We start from the raw sequence: 19,139 nt of genomic DNA, 5'->3' as shown, positions 1-19,139 counted from the left end.
ACACACACACACACACACACACACACACACACACACACACACACACACACACAGGGGTGGGGGAAAGAGAACTGGACAGACATGGACAACATGGATAGATCAGGTTGTTCACTCTATTTTCTCTCTCAGTATTTACCATAAACCTTTCTCTTATTGTCATGAAGGAAGATGTTTATCCTATTAACATTTGGAAATATTGGATACTTTGTAGTTACAAATGCTAAAATATTCAGTGTAGCTGGTGAGACTAAAACAGAGATTTTATTTTATGTTACATTTGAAGATCCCATATTAACCTCTCAAATGGCCCTGATTTTTAGCTATTCCTTCCTTCACCCTCCTTTTCCTTTTTCCTCCCCATTTGATCTTCCATTCTAGTTCCGAATTCATCTCTCCATAACTATCTATTATATTTTTCTTCCTAGTACTATCCAATTCTCCACACATTTGTCTGTGAGCAATAGCTGTTCAGTCTTCCATAAGCTACAGCGCAAGAGCCTCCATCATGACTTAACTCCAATATCCAGTGGAATTTTTCAATATCTTATATTCTAAAAGTTTCTGTAGCATAATGTGCTCAATGCCTTAGCTTTTAGACACATAGGAGATTGAGCACTTTCTACTGAAACTGGGGAAATTTTGTTTAATTTTAATTTATTTTAGTAATAAGTGAGCAGTTCTTATGGTATTGGACACTTCGTAGAGAGTAACAGAGACCAGAGGGCATGTATTCAGAGGGCAAATTGTGTATGCCAAGAAGTCCCCACTATTCTACAGAATCAGGATGATTGTGTCCATCACATTTCATAGGCACTTAACTTTGGGGGATGCCATTAAAAATAGCAGAGTAGGTTCTAATCCACATGTCTGAACCATGGAGCTGCTATCTTTGGGTTACAATGTCTGCTAATCCACAAAGAGTTCCCTTTCTCACATTTCTCACCTTCTAAGCAGAAGTGTTTTAGTTGCAAAGCACTCTGCTAGTGGTACTTATAGATGATTTAGCAACTGATAGTTTAGGCAGGAAAAACATATTCATTCTGAATGGTCTTCTTTTAAACTTGAGAAGCTCTGCACTCTGACATCTCATTATTATCACAATTACAGAAGGACAAGGAGAATTAAAGCCAAACCCTGGTAATTACATGTACAAGGGTAAAAGTGGCTATTAGTTAAAATGCATAACCCATTTTAATTTTACTCAAGATGGTCATTAAAAAGAGGACCTCAGATGCAGAAAGTGAAGGCAGGCCCCTATGTTCAGATCTGGACATCAAAGCCCTTAAATATGATTTTAGTTCTTTCAGCCTGACATAGATATCTTTAGTAAATTACCATGTGTGAGACACATTGTATTTCTGTGGTCTTACCAAAATGAAAATAAGATTCTAGATTTGTGATGTTCTGACGTATTATATAACCATTTAGTAGGTGCATTTATTAGAAGCTTAAAAAAATGCCCCACCCAAGCTAGCACGGGCAGAATTTCCAGTTAGAACCAGCCAAATCAGAGGGCAGAACTATAAGTTGAAGACTCTTAGCCCTGTTTGGTATTTAATCCTCAATAAAAACACATGCAGAATTAAGAGCAACTGCCTTTACATTCCTAGTTTGACACTCTTTTGTTTTTTGCTTTGCCTATTCATTCATATATTTTATGCATCCATGTATTTCTGAATTTTCTGGTTTTAACATTTTTATTTTGAAATAATTATAGAGTCACAAGAAGCATCATAGGAAAAAAAGTACAAAATGAGCCATGAGCCCTTCACTTGGCTTCCCCCAATGTGAGTGTTTTACATGTTTCTAGCACAATATTCAAATCATAAAGTCAACATTGTAAAATGTGCAAGACATGTTCAGACTCACTGCACACACGTGTGACCTTATTCAGGGCGACTGATTCTAACCAGCAGCAAATCGCAACACGGAGAAATGCCTTTAACCATGATCTGCCTCCTCCTTCATCTAATCTCTGCAAACCGTAAAGCTCTTAGCTTTATCATGCTAAACTTCTTTCAGTAGTTTTCCATAATGGGATTGTACAATTTTATAGTGATTATTTTCATTCAACATACACATTTATCCAAATTTATGCATATGTTAATGCAGTTATTTTTTTCCTTGCTGAGTAGTGTTTTAAAATACGGATGGATCAGTTTCTTTATCCATTAATCCATTTTACATTACTAAAAGATAAATGTGTATTCAAGAAATTCTGGGAATTCATTTTAGTAGAGTGGCTCACCAAGTTTAGATGTAAAGACCTTACACTTGAACTTTGTTGATGACAAACTAGGGTATGATCTTCAATATTTCTCTTTTAAATGAAAAAGAAAAAAGAATCTGCATAAGGAGGGCATTTGGCAACTGGAGATGTAGCCATGATAGCACCTCTGGATGCTTGTGAATGTTGCTGAGAAAAGAGATTAAAAGTAGGCTCCAAATCAGAGTTACCAAATTTAAATCTTTTACTCCTAACTTGTAGATAAGCAGAATATTAATATTGAAGAATGGTGAAAGCTACACGTATTTATAGGTACAAGGACAAGTATTTACAAGATCATTACAAACTCTATCATTCTAGGCAGAGCAGTGATCTAAGACCTATGACTATAGTCGGCAATATTAATGTGCAAAGACGTTGTGATGTTAAAGTTCTTGTGAATATTAAGGAGCTCTAGAGGTAGAGGGAGAATATGGGTGTTATAAAGGGGAAAGAACAAAACCAGGGCAATTAATGGGGATGGAGAGGTAGAGCAAGATAAAGAGAACTGGAGGGAAAACACTCAAAAATATTTGGCAAAGCCATACGATGATAGAATTTGCAATGACCTATGATTTAATAAGTTGACTTAAAATATATACAATATTATATAAATACAGTTAAATCACACACACACACACAGAGAGAGAGAGAGAGAAAGAGAGAGATGCACATGTGATAGGATAATGCTCTTCCCAGTATTCATAGACTATCTAACAAAGACCCCATTGCTAGGCAAAGAATACCTCTCTTTAAGTTCTTGGTCATGAAGGAGGCCCAGGAAATTTCCAAAACAACATGGACCATTATTATTCCTTTTGGTCGATTGCCAGAACATGAAGATGAGATCCTATTACTGAAGATACTACAGATTTCCCCCACAGGGCTTGGAGAAATCTAGCTGGTGCTACCTGGAAGCTTCCTCCTCAAGGGTTAGCTCTCATAGTATTGAAGATCGCTATGCAAGCTTCCAAGGAAGAAAAGCAAAACTCATCCATATGCAGCTGTACAGCCCCAGAACTATATCAGCTTGACCAGTAAGGTATCCCGAGCAGTGGAGTATAGAACTTGTATCTCAGGAGTGACCAACAGCTGTGTGATTGGACCTACAGCCTCCATAGTTGGAAGAAATCATGACTGGTCCTGCTAACTTAACCAAGATCACGTGACAGCTGGATAGGTCTTAGATCACTGCTCTGCCTAGAATGATAGCATTGTAATGATCTTGTAAATACTTGTCCTTGTACCTACAAATACGTGTAGCTTTCACCATTCTTCACGGGTGTTTCATTTTCAGCACAGATGCTATTATAGAGACTCACAACCAGTCAAACACAGTGAATAAGTTACCATGTGCCCAGGCCCAAAAAGGAAATCTGTGATGCAACCCCACACTTACAGCTCAGTTGCAAGAAAGAAAGAAAGAAAGAAAGAAAGAAAGAAAGAAAGAAAGAAAGAAAGAAAGAAAGAAAGAAAGAAAGAAAGAAAGAAAAAACGGGGTAGAAAAATTATGGCAGCCCAAGAACAGGGAAGACTGCTGCATTATAGTGTCTTCTAGAAGAGGCAGGCATGCTGCTCCCATGAACACTCAACAATATGGTGGCCTGCGTAAGAGCTGAAAAGACCACACTAGTCACATTCCAGCATGTACAAAAGAAACTTTCATAAAGCCCCAATCTACATGAAGAGCCTTAGCGGTCAGTGGCTACCAGTTTTATGAGACAGGACACCTCAAGTTAGACCAGCCCTGCCTGGATGACTAGGATCTGGAAGCTGGGCAGCTCAGAGACTTAAGATAAAACCAAACACAACTGACAAAATCAAACAAAGAAACAAAACAAAAAAGAAGTCAATGAAATAATTCCTGATGATATTCTGCTATACTTACAGAGGAGGGCCCAGCCCAGTCACCATCAGAGGCTTCTTCCAGCATCTGGTTGGTCGGAGCAGATGCAGAGACCCATAGCCAATATTAGGTGGCATTCCAGGAACCCTGCAGAAGAGAGGGAGGAAGGACTGTCAGAGCCAGAGGGGTAAAGAACACCAGGAGAACACAGCTCACAGAATCAACTAAGCCAGGCTCACAGTGGCTCACAGAGGCTGAAGCGGCAACCATGGTCCATGCTAGGCCTTCTGCATACATGCTGTGGTGGTTTAGCTTAGGATTCTTATTGGACTCCTAACAATGGGAGCTGGGGTGTCCCTGACTCTTTTGCCTGCTCATGGAAATAAAGACAACACTAATTGGACACAGTAGGTTGAGTGTGTGTGTGTGTGTGTGTGTGTGTGTGTGTGTTGATATATGTTTGTGTTTATGTGTGTATTAAAGAGGTCATGAATTGACATTTTAGAGAAATAATGTGGGGTGTGTGAGAGGAGTTAGAGAGTGGAAAGAAAGGATGGAAATACTACAACACAGTGTACTAATATGTGAAATTATCAATTAAAACATTTTAAAAATAACAATTTAGGAAGGATGAGTGGGGCTGAGGTTCCAGCTTTAACACACTCTAGGAAGTGCTGGTGCTCTTTCCTGTGGACTTGTCTTTACACGATACTGCACAAATTGCTACCTGCGGTTGTTTCATAACTTGAAACGCTTCCCTTAGGCAGACTTAGAAGCTGAGGAATCAAAGTGCTGGCGATAAACATGTAACTGTCAGGAGTTCAGAGCCTACACCTACGACACCGAGCACTGAGGGGCCAGGTGGCCCAACACCCAGTCCTGCCTTCTAGGATTACCTGGCATGGCCAAGTGGGAAACTTGTAACATCCTTCAAACTAGAGCAACAGCCCCCAAGGATGCCACAGAGAAAAGCATGCTGTGCTTGGAGGTAGGACTTGGAGAAGCTATTTGGCATCCATTCTTTAATACCCTAAGTCTCCTGTGGGAACCTGAGAGACTACAAAAGGTGACCAATGGGGTCCTGAAAGTTAGTGCAGCAGAATGAATTGCTTGACAGGTTCAGTGATGCCACCACCTCTCGTATCAACGCTGACAAAGAAAACTCTAAAATTTTGTCTCCATTCAGAAAATTTGGTGTATGGAATCTGAATCACTTTACTGTGTTTCACAGTTATTTCCAGGGAGATGGAAATGAGTTCAAAGTGAGAATGCTTATAAGGTTTATCATTGTCTGTCAGTTATAGATTAGTTTGTGCGGTGGTGCCATGACCCCTGTGGGGGTAAGGTAAGTGCATGGTCCATCAGTTATATCACGGTTGGAAAGGAGAAAAGACTGCCAATTGACTCTAAAGAGTCAGATAGCATTGCAAACTCTCAAGTCAGTTTTACTGTTGTTGAACAAGGCCTACAGATAGCACATAAAGGAAGACTTGGCTGTGCTCCAAAGCTCCATGTGGGCGTAGAAGTACTGGCTCACATATTTTTCACATGTCTTGGAATATCATTCATCTCAGTTCCCATCTCTCAAAATGAAACCACTTAGAAACATGAAAACAATTTTAGCCATACAAAAACACACAAACTCTTAGTTTGACCCATGATTTAGTTGGACCTTAAAATGTTAGGGGTCGAGGGTATGAAGACATTGACTTTACTCAGCATCTTCCATCCAAGGAAGAAGGGCTTGCTTTCTGGGGAGTCGGGAGGAATCCAAGGAACTATGTTGCAGAGGGTGATGGGTGTTTCATTCCCTGTCGCCGCCTGGAGCATCTGATCCAGCAATGTTTGCTGTCTCCTGGGAGATCAAGATCTACGCTGGCAGTTTGCCTTGCTCAGACTCCAAGCAGGGGACTCTGCCATGATTCCCTGCATCTGGAGGTTTTGCCTCCAAGTTTGGATGTTATTCCTTTCTTTTCCTCTGTGCTGCTGACCTGGCTGACTGTACCTGTGCACAGCAAAGTCTGAAAATCATCCCCAGCCCCTTTAAGGCTTCCAGGGCTGAACTCTATGCTGTTTGAGTTACCATGACAGACTCGTAGCGCCTGCCCTGGTTCTGGGTGAGCATCCCCAAATATCACCTATGTGCCTTCGGCTGCAGAGAGCAACATGACCCCCATCTAATTATCAGTATTAGGAGTGACAGCAAGCACAAACATTCCCTGGGCAGATAATTAAAGAGAACCAGTCCCCAAATGAATACTGTCTTCTGTATTAACTTTCTACTACTTTAATCTCATCAGTGAAGTTTCTCACATCAGACAAAGGGGGCAGAACGAGGCTTGATCTCTGTTTGAAGAAGAAATAAAAAAAGAAAAGGGTTGAAAAATTTCCCTAGGGTCACCAAGCAAGTCCTTCAGTGAGCCTGAAAGAACATGTACAAGTTCGGAACTGTCAAACTTGCTAAGTCCTTCATGTATTTATATAAAATCCGGATTCTCTTCAGAACAAATTTACATTTTTGAAACTTAGCTGGCTGCATTTTCACACTTAGCACTTGTATACCATGACCTTGAGATGGGTTTGACGATTATACAATTCTAGCTAGCCGGAAAAACAGAAAGAAATCCAGCTTCTAAGTGACCTGGCAGTGCATGGGCAGCAAACGATGGCTGCTGTTCCTGTGGGAGACTGATGTGGCCTGTGTGGTAATAGCTCTCAATCTCTCTCTCTCTCTCTCTCTCTCTCTCTCTCTCTCTCTCTCTCCCTGTGTGTGTGTGTGTGTGTGTTGCAGCAAATATATGTGTCTATATATATGGTAGCATATATATAGTAACATATATCTATCTATATATAATGGCGTGTGTGTGTGTGTGTTTCTGTGTGCCATGTGTGGTAATATGTGTGTGTGTATTTTGTGGCAATATATGTACATATGTGCGTGTGTGTATGTGAGTGTGTGTGTGTGTTTATATAGGCACATTTAGTGGCAAAATTCTTTTCAGAATTTAAAAAGTTTTCATGTTAGTTTGAGTCAACTGAGTTCTCCAATAATTCAGACAGCATCAGGAAACTTCTACTGGATCATGGGGGCATTCAACGCTTAAAAATAAAGTTTTAGGGAAAGAAAGACACCAAGTGCCTGCCCTGGCCACATTGGCCTGGCACAGCCAGAAGAAAGACCCTCAAGTACCCAATGTGGGCCCCCATATGATGTGATGGAGGGATGGAAAAGAAGGCTTCATAATGGAGAGATGGTAGAGAAAGCAAAGCCAAGTACACTGTGGGAAAAGGTGAAACTGGAGATTAGGCAGTGGTGAGGCACAGGCAGATATGAGGGGCCATGATGAGGTCCTCGTCCAGGCTCCACCAAGGGCTGTGTCTGGGTCTATGGTCCTGATGCAGCTGGGTTACCACTGAAGGCCAAGCAGATGTCTGCGGTCTGGGCTGCCACAGGAGACCATGTGGATATCTAAGGACCACGCTGCCATGGTGGGTAGGGAGGGTGGGGCATGCTGATCTCAGTGGCCTGTGCTGGCACCTGAGGCAATGGGGACATTCAGGATCATGCTGCTGTCAGGAGCCATGTCTGGGCACATGGTTTTCTAGCAGCTGGGTTCAGTGTTGATGTCCCAGGCCCATGTTACCACCAAAGACAAAAATGCAGCTGTTTCTGTCTGGGTTGCTACCGGAAGCCATGTTGATGTCCAAGCATTGGGCTGAGCCGGCCCTGCCCCTTGCCTGCAGCAGAAGAACTGGCCACACCACTCTTCTGGGCAGCACAGTAGAACTGACTCTGATGACAATAGTACGAGAGTGTCGGCCCTACCCCTAGTCTGCCCGAGGGTGGCTTGGACAAGAGTAAGATACCCTCCCCTCACCCCCAACCACACCCCCACCCTGTCTCATCACTCTGTGGCTGGCAGGAGAGCTGGTCCCTGTGGTCAGGAGAGAGGAAGGGTTGTCTTCACCCCTCACTGGTCTCAGCACTCCAGAGAGTGAGCACTGCACCTCACCTGGGCAGCTCATTAGAGATGAGGGTGAGAAGGCCCGAAGGCAGCAGAGCAGGAGAGCTGACCCTGCCCCTCTCCAGCTGTGGCACTGGGTAGACCAGCAGGGGAAGTGCTGGAGACCTCACCTTGGTGATGTGGTTGCAGGAGAGCCGGTGAGCTGACCAACTCAGCTGCCTCACAGGGCCAGATGAGGGCTTTCAGTTGTCCCACCCCAACTGGAGTGTAAGAATAAATTCAAATAAAACAAATTCTGTTGTTTATAAGATACATTGGCTATAGTACCTTATTATAGTAGACTGAATGAGCTAAGACAATATATAAGAAATTAAAATAAAGAACATGAAATATAACAGAAAAAGCACTATGAAATGTCAAAATTATAGGTCTTAAGGCAGAACCTACTACCATTGCCCTTCTGAAGAGACAGAATTACACAGAGTCCAACTGACTTCTCCTTATGTCCACAGATTAGTGCTTTTCTCAAACTTTATTAAAGATACTTCTTTTTTTCAATGGGTGGTTATTGATTACTCAGCCCTAAGAGACATTTGTATGACAGCCCTACATTTGGGGGTCAGTGATCATTTTGGAAGAGGGAAAGAAAATTTGCAAATTTCAGAGGGGATGGATGACTCAAGGAAAGTGTTTTCTAGATATGAAACGACGTTTCCATCTGTGAACTCAAAGCAGTTAGAGAGCGTGCACAACATCGGTGCAAGCTCAGGTCGGACACTGTCACTGACCAGCAGTGTCACCTGAATACCACCTGAGAGAGGGCTGGAGAGAGAGAGACAGGGCAACACAGAGAAGGACACCAAGTCTACATGCTGATCAAAGTGTCAGTTTAATGGAGGTCAGCTTAACACTTAAGTAGGCAAAGAAGTACAAGCAGTTTTCACATAGGAATTTTACTTAGCCAAAACATATGAGGGCTCACTCAAGGTGACACAGAGCCTGCTGTCTGGTTACTATGGTTGCACAGAGTTTCTCAGGGTCAGAGCAATCAGCTGTAGGACCACCAAGGTCAGTCTATGAGAGACTGGACTTTGGAAAATAGCCAGAGCCAGGAAGCCAAATTCCACTGCTCAGATGCCATTAACTCCAAATTTGCCATTAACTCCAAAAAGGCTGCCACAATTTCTCCCTCTCGAATTAAAACAAAGGGACCATGCCTGTCTTAGGTGGAGGTGATTCCCAGTAAATATTTTACCTGTCATGGGAGAATCCCGCTTATAGGGGGATTTCCATGTCTTAGGTTGGTAAATATCTGGTCACCCAGAACCAGTCATTGACTAACCAGCCCATCACACAGGAAAAGAAAGGTTAAAGCTGACTTTTGAGCTGGGCAAGCCAAGCCCCTACCTGGGGTGGGGGAGTCACAGCATGCTGCTGTTTCAATGGCATTAAATCTAGCTTGGCGCTGTTGAGCTAAGTGAACACATCTGGCAATAACAAAGATGAATAGTACCAGACCAGCCAAACAAAGGTGTGCTAACATGTACAGGGAGAACAAGAGTGGGATTGGACACTAAGGCCTAAAAGTGTAATTTAGCCTTCACTGGATGAATCAGCTGAGCAGGATCAGCAATAACATCACTTGGGGAATGATCTTGTTTCTTGATGTAATCCACTTGTTGCGCCAGTCTCTCTGGCAGCCATCAAGCAGCATCTTTAACCTGCAAAAAAACCACAAACATATCCTCGTCCCCAAATTAAAATGGGGTCGGGTCCATGCCATGTATTATTCAAGGGGTCCCTCCATTTAACCATGGAGGTTTCAGGGTGCCAAAAATGTTTAGCTGCAGATTTGCCATGTTTGTCCAAAGTTAAAAATTTTAATTGAGTTCTGGATGAATGAGGAGGACATAATTCCCCTTTTTTGTCTTTTGTAAATACATCCTAATGGTGGCATGGGCACGTTCAACCATGCCTTGGCCCATAGGATTATAAGGAATACCTGTTACATGCTTAATATTTAATTTTTTACAAAAAATTTGAAAGGGCTTGTTGGTATAAGCTGTTCCATTATCAGTATTAATTTGGTGTGGTATACCAAGAACAGCGAATGCAGCCAAACAATGATCTATAATGTGGCATGTAGCTTTTTTAGAATGCAAGGTAGCAAAAATAAACTTTGTATAAGTATCAATAGTTACATGAATAAATTTTAATTTCCCAAATTTCATAAAATGAGTCACATCCATCTGCCATAGCTGACATGGGGTTAGCCCTCAGGGGTTAACTCCAAGATGAGGTACTGGACAGAAAACATCACAATTATTATAATTTTTTTAACTTTTTTTTCTTTTGCTTGTTTTTCGGTAAGGCCATGCGTTAAACATAAGGAGTGACTTTTAAGATGACGTAATATGAACCAATTGAGCTTTTTGTATAGGTGTTTTTTGAGCCAAGGTTATTAAGGTTTTATCAATAGTCTGGTTACCTAAAGCAAGCGGTCCAGGGAGGCCAGAATGTGCTCTAACATGAATAATAGCAAAAGGGTTATGATGTACCTGAATAAGTTTTTGAATCTGAGCAAACATTTGACTAGCCTGAGTGGTAGAAAGAATCTGGCTTGCTGTTTTAAGTTTATGAATAGCTTGAGCAATATAAGCACTATCAGTAAACAAATTAAAAGGCTCAAAAAAATGTTGTAAAACTGCGTGGATAGCCATCATTTCTGCAAGTTGAGCAGAAAACCCTGGAACTTGAAAAATAACTTTTTGTCTATTAACAGAATAGCCAGTTTTTTCTTTAGAATTACCATCAGAAAAAAACAGAACAAGTATTTTTTAAAGGTTTACTTTTAACAACGATAGGAAAAACAACATTATGTAAAGTAAAAAATTGAATAATCTTATTGGAAGGGTAATGATTATTTAGTTGTCTTGTAAATTTAACCTAAGAGAGTAACCATTTATCTGAATTGGCATAAAGCCAATTAATTTAAACTTTACTATATGGTATAATAATCTTGGAAGGCTCAATTCCAAAGTAAGCCCTTGCCTGGGTGTGTCCCAACACAATGGCTTGGGCAATAGCCTCATAATAAGACAAAATTACTTTATTGGGACTAGCTGACAAGTGGATCCACAATAGAGGATTAGATTGCCGTAACAATCCAGTAGGAGTTGACTGTGTTTGAAATACAATAGGAGAGGAGTATCTGGATCCCAATATGTTTCAAATTGATTTTCTAAAGCCTTTTTTTTTTTTTTTTTTTACTAATAATAATGCATTTTGAGCCTCTGGAGTCAATTTTCAGGGGGAGGTAGGAGCTGTATCCCCTTTAAGAATATTAAACAATGGCATAAGTTGCCCAGTTAATTTTAGATATGGTCTAAGCCAATTTATATCCCCCAATAATTTTTGAAATTCATTAAGAGTCTTTAAATTATTTTTTTTAATTTGTACTTTTTTATGTTTAATAGCCAGAGGCAATAAATTAAAACCTAAATAACTATATGGAGCTCTAGTTTGTACCTTTTTTGGAGCAGTTTTTAATCCTGCTTGGGACAAAGCCTTACATAGATCTGTTTAGCAAGCCATAACTTCTTGAGCTACAGGAGAGGCTAATAAAATATCATCCATATAATGAATGATATAAATAGAAGGTCATTTTTTTTTGTACTGGACTAATGGCATTAACTACAAATTGTTGAAATAAAGTAGAACTATTTGCCATGCTCTGGAGCAACATTTTTTAGTAATAATGTTTTATGGGTATTTTAAAATTAATGGAAGATAGACTAAAAGTAAGCTTATGGCAATCCTTGGGATGTAAGGGAATGGGGAAAAGAATCAGTCTTTTAAATCTAAAATAATCTTGTAAGTGTTTTGAGGAATCCCACTAGGCAATGGGAGCCCTGGTTGTGATGTTCTCATAATTATAGTCTCATTTTTAAAATCTTGTAATAATCTAAATTTGTTAGATTTTTTTTTAATTACAAAAATGGGTGTGTTCCATGGTGAGTTAAAGAACCATATGCCGTGTAATGGTTAACAATGATCTGAATATAACCCTCTATAACCCTGAGCTAATATGGAGCTGCAGTCCTTTTCTTTTTCTTTAAAAGAGCATAAGCAAACATTTTTGCATTGAAGAATCTCCAGCTTTTTAAAATGAAGAACACATATTTTATAGTTTTTTTTTTTCCTGATATGATACATTGTAAAAACTGCAGTTTTTTTTTTTTTTTTTTGACTCAAACAGCATGGCTTGGTTTTACATTGCAAAATTAATAAAATAAATACCAAGGTCTTTTGACCTCCCCCAAAGGGTTGAGAAACTGTTTTAAGTTCTTTGTTAGACTGCCCAAGGGTTATTATTTTAAAATACTTGATAAATTTTAAAATGTTTTATAGAATTTAACTTCGATGGTCCAGGACCAAACTCAGAGGTGTTGATTTAAACTGTCTCGTGTCCAAAAATATCAGTATTGTTAGTCCAAGTCTACAGATAAACATACATACACAGATAAACATACACACATACACATACATAAGGAACATAGAAATTCGACAATGCCACCTTGGAGTCACCAGAATACCCAAATACCAGGACTTGACCAGCCCCTACCAGACACAAGTCCCACAGATTCCAGAAGGAGTGAACCCCCTCATGGGCCCCCTCCACACACATAGATTCCAGAAGGAGCAGAGCCCCCATGGCCCTCTCCACAGCTTCCAAATGGAGAGCAGGCTCCAGTAGCCCTTTCTCCATCCACAGTAGGGTCCCAGCGACTCTCTCTCCTACTCCCAACTTGGCCCCCTCCCCGAGAACTGGAGTATCCTCCAGATTCCCTTGACCAAATTGGAAACTCTCCGAGCTTCCCCAGACCTCCCGAGCAAACCAAAACCAGAAACCAAAACAGACAGCCGGCAGACAAAAACAAAAACAAAAAAGCAGAGACAAAGACAAGAAACAACTGCGGTACCTGCTTTTTAAACATTTAAATATTTTTTAAAACCTGTTTTTGCAATATTAAAATAAAGCATCCTCTTTAGGAGTGAAATTATAAAGCATATTTATAATTTTAAAAGTCAAAACCAAACTTCAAATTTACCAGTGCAAACAATCTAATTTTTAAAACCAACATCAATTTAAAATGAGATTTGTCTTTTCAATCTAAACGGAAACAAAATTTATGTTAACTAAGAGTTTTTATAATAATTTTTAATCCATATCATATAGCAAAGATGACATTATATATCATATAGTTACCTTTTAAACATATGCTTACAGACCTTATAAACATATATGCATATATATATATATTCTAAACAATTTGAATATAACTTTAAAATATATTTAATTACTTTTGATCTATAACCTAGATATATATTAACCGTTTAATATGACCATATATTTAAACAGACAAATAAAACTGGATTCAGCTGTAATTTTAAGCATGATAGTCAAGAGCGGCTCAATATCAGCACAAAGCTTAATATAACCAGTTAAGTTTGCTTTAGTTCGATAGGGCCTGATAGCTGTTTTACAGACTGAATTAACATTCTCAAAAGCCAACTGTTGCACAAAAGGAAGTCCACTCTGAGTGAATACTCCTTTTGTGTTACATTAAAATTATTATTTATTATTATATTTTTAAATATTTAATTTTCCAATTTGTTAATTGAACCTGTTCTCTTTTTAATTGGATTTTTTTTCTCAGAAAACAGTTATATCTTCCTGCAGTGATCCCATGCCACACACGCATCCACTGGGGGGTAGAGGGGTGCAGGAGGCCAGTCTGAATTTTGAGACTTGGCAGCTTTTTTCTTTGACTCTTTCACTATCTAGCTCCTAAATTATTTTCTGCTCTCAAATTACACAAATCTGTTTGAGCCCTTTTATGAACATTTGGAAAAAACTTAGAAGTACTTTTTTCTGCCTGTTTGTTGCTCTAATTTTTCAAGTAACTCTTTAGTTTTACAAAGTAAAGGGGTTAGGGAGTTTTATTCTAATTCTCAGTGTCTTAAAAACCTATTTAAAGGATCTGATAAATCCCATCTTACTAGTTCCCTGCCCCTGATGGCCACCCAACATTACCTTTGTCAGTTGCTTTGCCCAAGCTCCTGTGGTCCATATAACTTGCCTCAGCTGGTCCTCTGTCTCAGGTTCCCAGGGTTTCGGCTCCATCTGTCACCGACCATCAGTGACACCTGAATACCACCTGAGAGAGGGCTGGGGAGAGAGAGACAGGGTGACACAGAAAAGGACACCAAGTCTACATGCTGATCAAAGTGTCAGTTTAATGGAGGTCAGCTTAACACTTAAGTAGGCAAAGAAGTACAAGCATTTTCTCACATAGGAATTTTACTTAGCCAAAACATATGAGGGCTCACTCAAGGTGACACAGAGCCTGCTGTCTGGTTACTATGGTTGCACAGAGTTTCTCAGGGTCAGAGCAATCAGCTGTAGGACCACCAAGGTCAGTCTGTGAGAGACTGGACTTTGGAAAATAGCCAGAGCCAAGAGGCTGAATTCCACTGCTCAGATGCCATTAACTCCAAATTTGCCATTAACTCCAAAAAGGCTGCCACAGGACACAATCCAGTATGGAAAGGAAAAGGAGACATGACGTCTTCCCTGGAGCTAAGGAGCTATTGGCAATTGATAGGTACCCGGAGGCGGTAGAATCAGTTTTCTTTAAATGTGTAAAGTAAGTTGGACATGCTTTCCTTTATGGCCAAACGCTCAAGAGCATATAGGCAGCAAGAATTGCAGTGGAGGTATTTCCTTGTTTGTTTATCTTTTTTTAAATGACAGTTGGCGCATATGGATGTGGGAGGAGTTAGAGGAGGCAGATGAATGTGATAAAAATACAATGTAGGGAATTTTCAAAGAAAAATATACATTAAAAGAAAAGTAAAAATTTCAAAGTAAATTCAGAATTCACTTTATTAGACTAAATAACGTGGCTCATTAAAACTACAATGAGATAGTAAATATACCTTTGATTATACCAAAGAAATAGTGAAGCTCTCAATTGGTAGCGTGCCCAAAGTTCTCCTAGTGCTATCAACAGGATGCAGTTGGCAAACAAAGGCATCTATGTCTATTATATCAAAACTACAAGTTGTGATAATCAGGATTTAAGAAGGTGTGATGAAACCTGCATTTTGCTTACACAGTCCATTTTCACCTGTAGGTAAGTTTTGGTTTTAACTTTGCCTTAAATATCCCCTGTGTCTGACTTGGCAATTCTGCTTATAAAGATTTACATTAAGGTGGTATTGAATAATTTAACAATATTAAGTAATCTCTGCCAAATGTCCAGTTTTTCATTACTTGCAAGATTTTCAAATAGATGCAAACTATGCAATAGTTAAATATTTAGAGAGTGTATAGTATGAACATTTCATAGACTTTAATGCAGAAATGAACTCAGGGTTTTATAAGGTAGTAAGGCAGGAGAAGGCAGCAGCATGGTTAGGCATACAGAAATCAGTCCACTTAAGACCTAACCTACACGGTACAAAGCTCTCATCTCACTATACAATAATTAAGTACTAGTGAGAATAATGGGGCCCCAAATTAAAAATCTGTACACTGACAATAAGTAACAACTGACAATTTCCAGAGTTTTGGCTAGTTTTGAAAACTTCATACAAATAAAATTAAATACAATTAAAATTAAAAGGATGACAAGTAAACAAAGTTGTCATGGAAAAGAAGCTCTCTCTAAGATATTGAAAATATTGAAACATGTAAGTGTCTGTGGTGACAGTTCAGGAAGGAACTTGTTCTCTCTGTACTCTGCCCCAAATGGTTTGTAATGTGCATTTGGTATGCTTTTGAATGTTTTATTAATCAGGGAGTAGATGGCACTCCTTGATCAAACCTGAGCACCTGCACCTTTCTTGGGGCTGCTGGACTGCTGTCTGCTACCATTCCAGGGGCCTACTCATCCGCAGTGCTCTCTTGACCCTGCCCCCTCCTTCTCCCCTTTCTCTCCTTTCTCTCAGTACCTGCCTGCTTCCCGTGATTTTCCTGGTGCTCACTGTTTTCTTCAGTACATCTGACTTTCAGCTTTTAATTTCCTTCATGAAAACGTCCTGCCTTTAATTCCTCCAATGTCCTAATCTCTCTTTATTGATATTGCCCGTCTGCATTGGGGTCACACAGAATGATTCAGCTTTCACAGTGATGCTGTGAGCACGTTCTTACAGTCCTGTCTTCTGGAGAGTGGGCACATGTATTTTTAAAACCCAAGGCTATTTTCACCTCCTGTTGTGTGAGGGAAACAGGGTCACTGCTAAAAGAAACATGAACCAAGCTTGTCTAGCCTGAGTTGGTTTAATCTTCAGAACCTAGAGGGAGATGTGCCTAATTACGAACTCAGCTATTTGGGATGATAACCCATAAGCCACAGGGAGTAGCTCGTCTCTGTTCAGAACAGTTATGTGGCACAAAGCAACATGGGGGACAGTGTTAGTCTGAACTGAAACATGCTGACTCAATCAGGGAAGCCCAAGCTGCTGAGGTAGTTAATTACACAGCATTTAACATCTGGGTCCAACAGGAGGATGTAAAGAACAAAGAATATTCCCTCACCAAAGAATGTTTCCAGCAATGAAGTCTCTAGTTAAAGATAATGTTACACAACCTCAACATATTCACAGATACAAGTAGCATTTTGCCTTGATAAACATGTTTTCTTATTTTAAATCTACGATGATGCAGCCACTTTTGAAGGAGCTGCTCTCCTAAAAATAAATTAAAGAGCCAAAATTATAGATGCCAGATTCTATTATACTTTAATAACTACTTCACTTGCTGGTTTCATGATCTGTTGTTTTGAGCTACAAAATCATGAAAATTTTGATCTCATACATTTCATGAATTTTAAGGCTACAAAATTGTGGGTTCTGTTGTTTTACAGTTAAAAAGCCTGTCTTGGAATGGAGATATTTTTCAATCAAACTTGAAAGTCTGAGAGAAATGTCAGATATTCCAGTTTCTATACTCGCTGATTTCAGCCTATCCCAGCAGCTACTTATACCAAAATATCTGCAGCTATTTTTGAATCATTTGAAAAGATCAGAAATACTGTAACATAACTTAAAAGATCCACATTCCACTGTTTTTGTGTTTTACCCTTATTGTTTCTCATTGCCTTTCACATTTTTTTGTCTTTTCAAAACTTAATTAGTTCATTTTGAATCTCAGTGTCTCCTCCAGGTCCCATCCTCTCTCAGTCTTCCTCCTCCCCCTTCTCCTGGTCTCCAGAAAGAGGGAGTCTTTCCTGTCTTCAATTGACTCCAGGCTGTCCTGTCTCTCCAGGACTGCCTGCACCCTCTTCCTCTGCGGCCTGGCAAATCTACCTTGCCCAGGGGAAGTGATGAAAGAGCAGGCCACAGAGTTCATGTGAGAGACAGCCCCTGGTACCCTTACTAGGTGACCTACATGGAGCCTGAGCTGCCTATTGGCTACATCTGAGCAGAGGGCCTGGATCCTCTCCATGCATGGTGCATCAGTCTCCACAGGTCTGTTGGTCCCCTTGTGGAGCTCCTGTCCCCTCCAGGTCCTCCTATTTCTCCATTCTTTGTGAAGAATGTAACCCACATTCTTCTATAAAATTCTCAGCTCTCTGCCCAAAGTTTGGGTGTGAGTCTCAACATCTGCTTTCATCCCCTGCTTGGTGAACTTTTTCATAGGACATCTATGGAAGGCTCCTGCTTTTCACATTTATTAACATCATCAGATATCTGAGACTCTGTCAATGCAGTATCAAAGACAAAACTCTTGAAAAATTACTTATTACTTCTCAAATTCTCTATGATTTTAGTATTCTTAGTAGTAGACAGATCTAACATATAGGATTCTCAACTCTTAGAAAGTAGGTTGCTGGGTTCATCTTGAGAGATGATGACTCAGATGGTCAAATAATTTGCATTTCCCTCAAGGTTCAAGAAAATGATTATGTCGTTATTCTATGTACCAAATTTATATCATTGCTTATATATTCCTTCTTACTTTACAAATATTTTGTTTACTCTATTGTTTTAAAAAGGTACTTTATGCTTAATACATCACTTTCTTTTAGTTCAGAATTGTTTGATTGTCTAAATGCATGAAATATGTAAATTTATTTATTTACTTCTTTGTGTGTGTACGTGTGTGAGTGTGTGATATGTGGGGTACGTATATACCGTGGCAGGTGCATAGATGAAGAGTGGAGATTTTTGGAGTCAGTTCTATCTATCCAATCCTACATGGATATATATATATATATATATATATATTTACTTATATATTTCATATTAACTACTGTAGAACAGTGACACATTCATTTCTCTGTAGTTGATTTTTCATGTTTTTCCACATAGGATGAGTACTCAATTCAGTAGTTCCACCTCCCATGCCCATCATTAATATATAAATGTTTTCAATTTTTCTCCTTTTCAACAGCCCTCAATTATGTCAACTTTGTTTCTCACAAATGATGAGAGACATTCATAGTTCATTAATATTTTTACTTTCATTTCATAAAGTTTTAAGTGGGACAACTTTTCCTTCTTATTAATTATTCATCATTCTATTTATGAAATTATATGCTTGAAGTATTTTGTTACAAAACAAAAAATACAAATAAGCAAGTAAACAATGGAGTATAAAAATAAATGAGTGAATTCTTTAAAAGACCTCAAATTAAAAAGAACATGAGTATTAGTATCAAGTGTTGGGGAGGATGAGCACCTGCAGAAATTCTCTATTATTAATAGTTGCGTAGCAAATTGGAACAATGCTGGGCAGCTTTAGGAAACATAATCTGATCTATTCCAAGACCCAGCATGTCTTTTCTGGATATACACTCAGGAATGATGAGAACAAGCTTTACCTGTCCTGCAAATACAAAGGTTTGCAGCACTGATTGACAGCAGCTTCAAACTGGAAACAGAGGTGTCAATCATTGGGAAATTATTAAACATCAATTTATCCATACATAAGCATAGAGTCAGTAGTAAAAGTGACTCACTGATAGTTGTTCTTATGATTCATAATACATCA

Source organism: Psammomys obesus, unplaced genomic scaffold, assembly GCF_907164565.1.
Source record: "Psammomys obesus unplaced genomic scaffold, mPsaObe1.curated_primary_1811, whole genome shotgun sequence".
In the NCBI taxonomy this organism is placed as follows: Eukaryota; Metazoa; Chordata; class Mammalia; order Rodentia; family Muridae; genus Psammomys; species Psammomys obesus.
Note: the sequence above shows the minus strand (reverse complement) of the source record.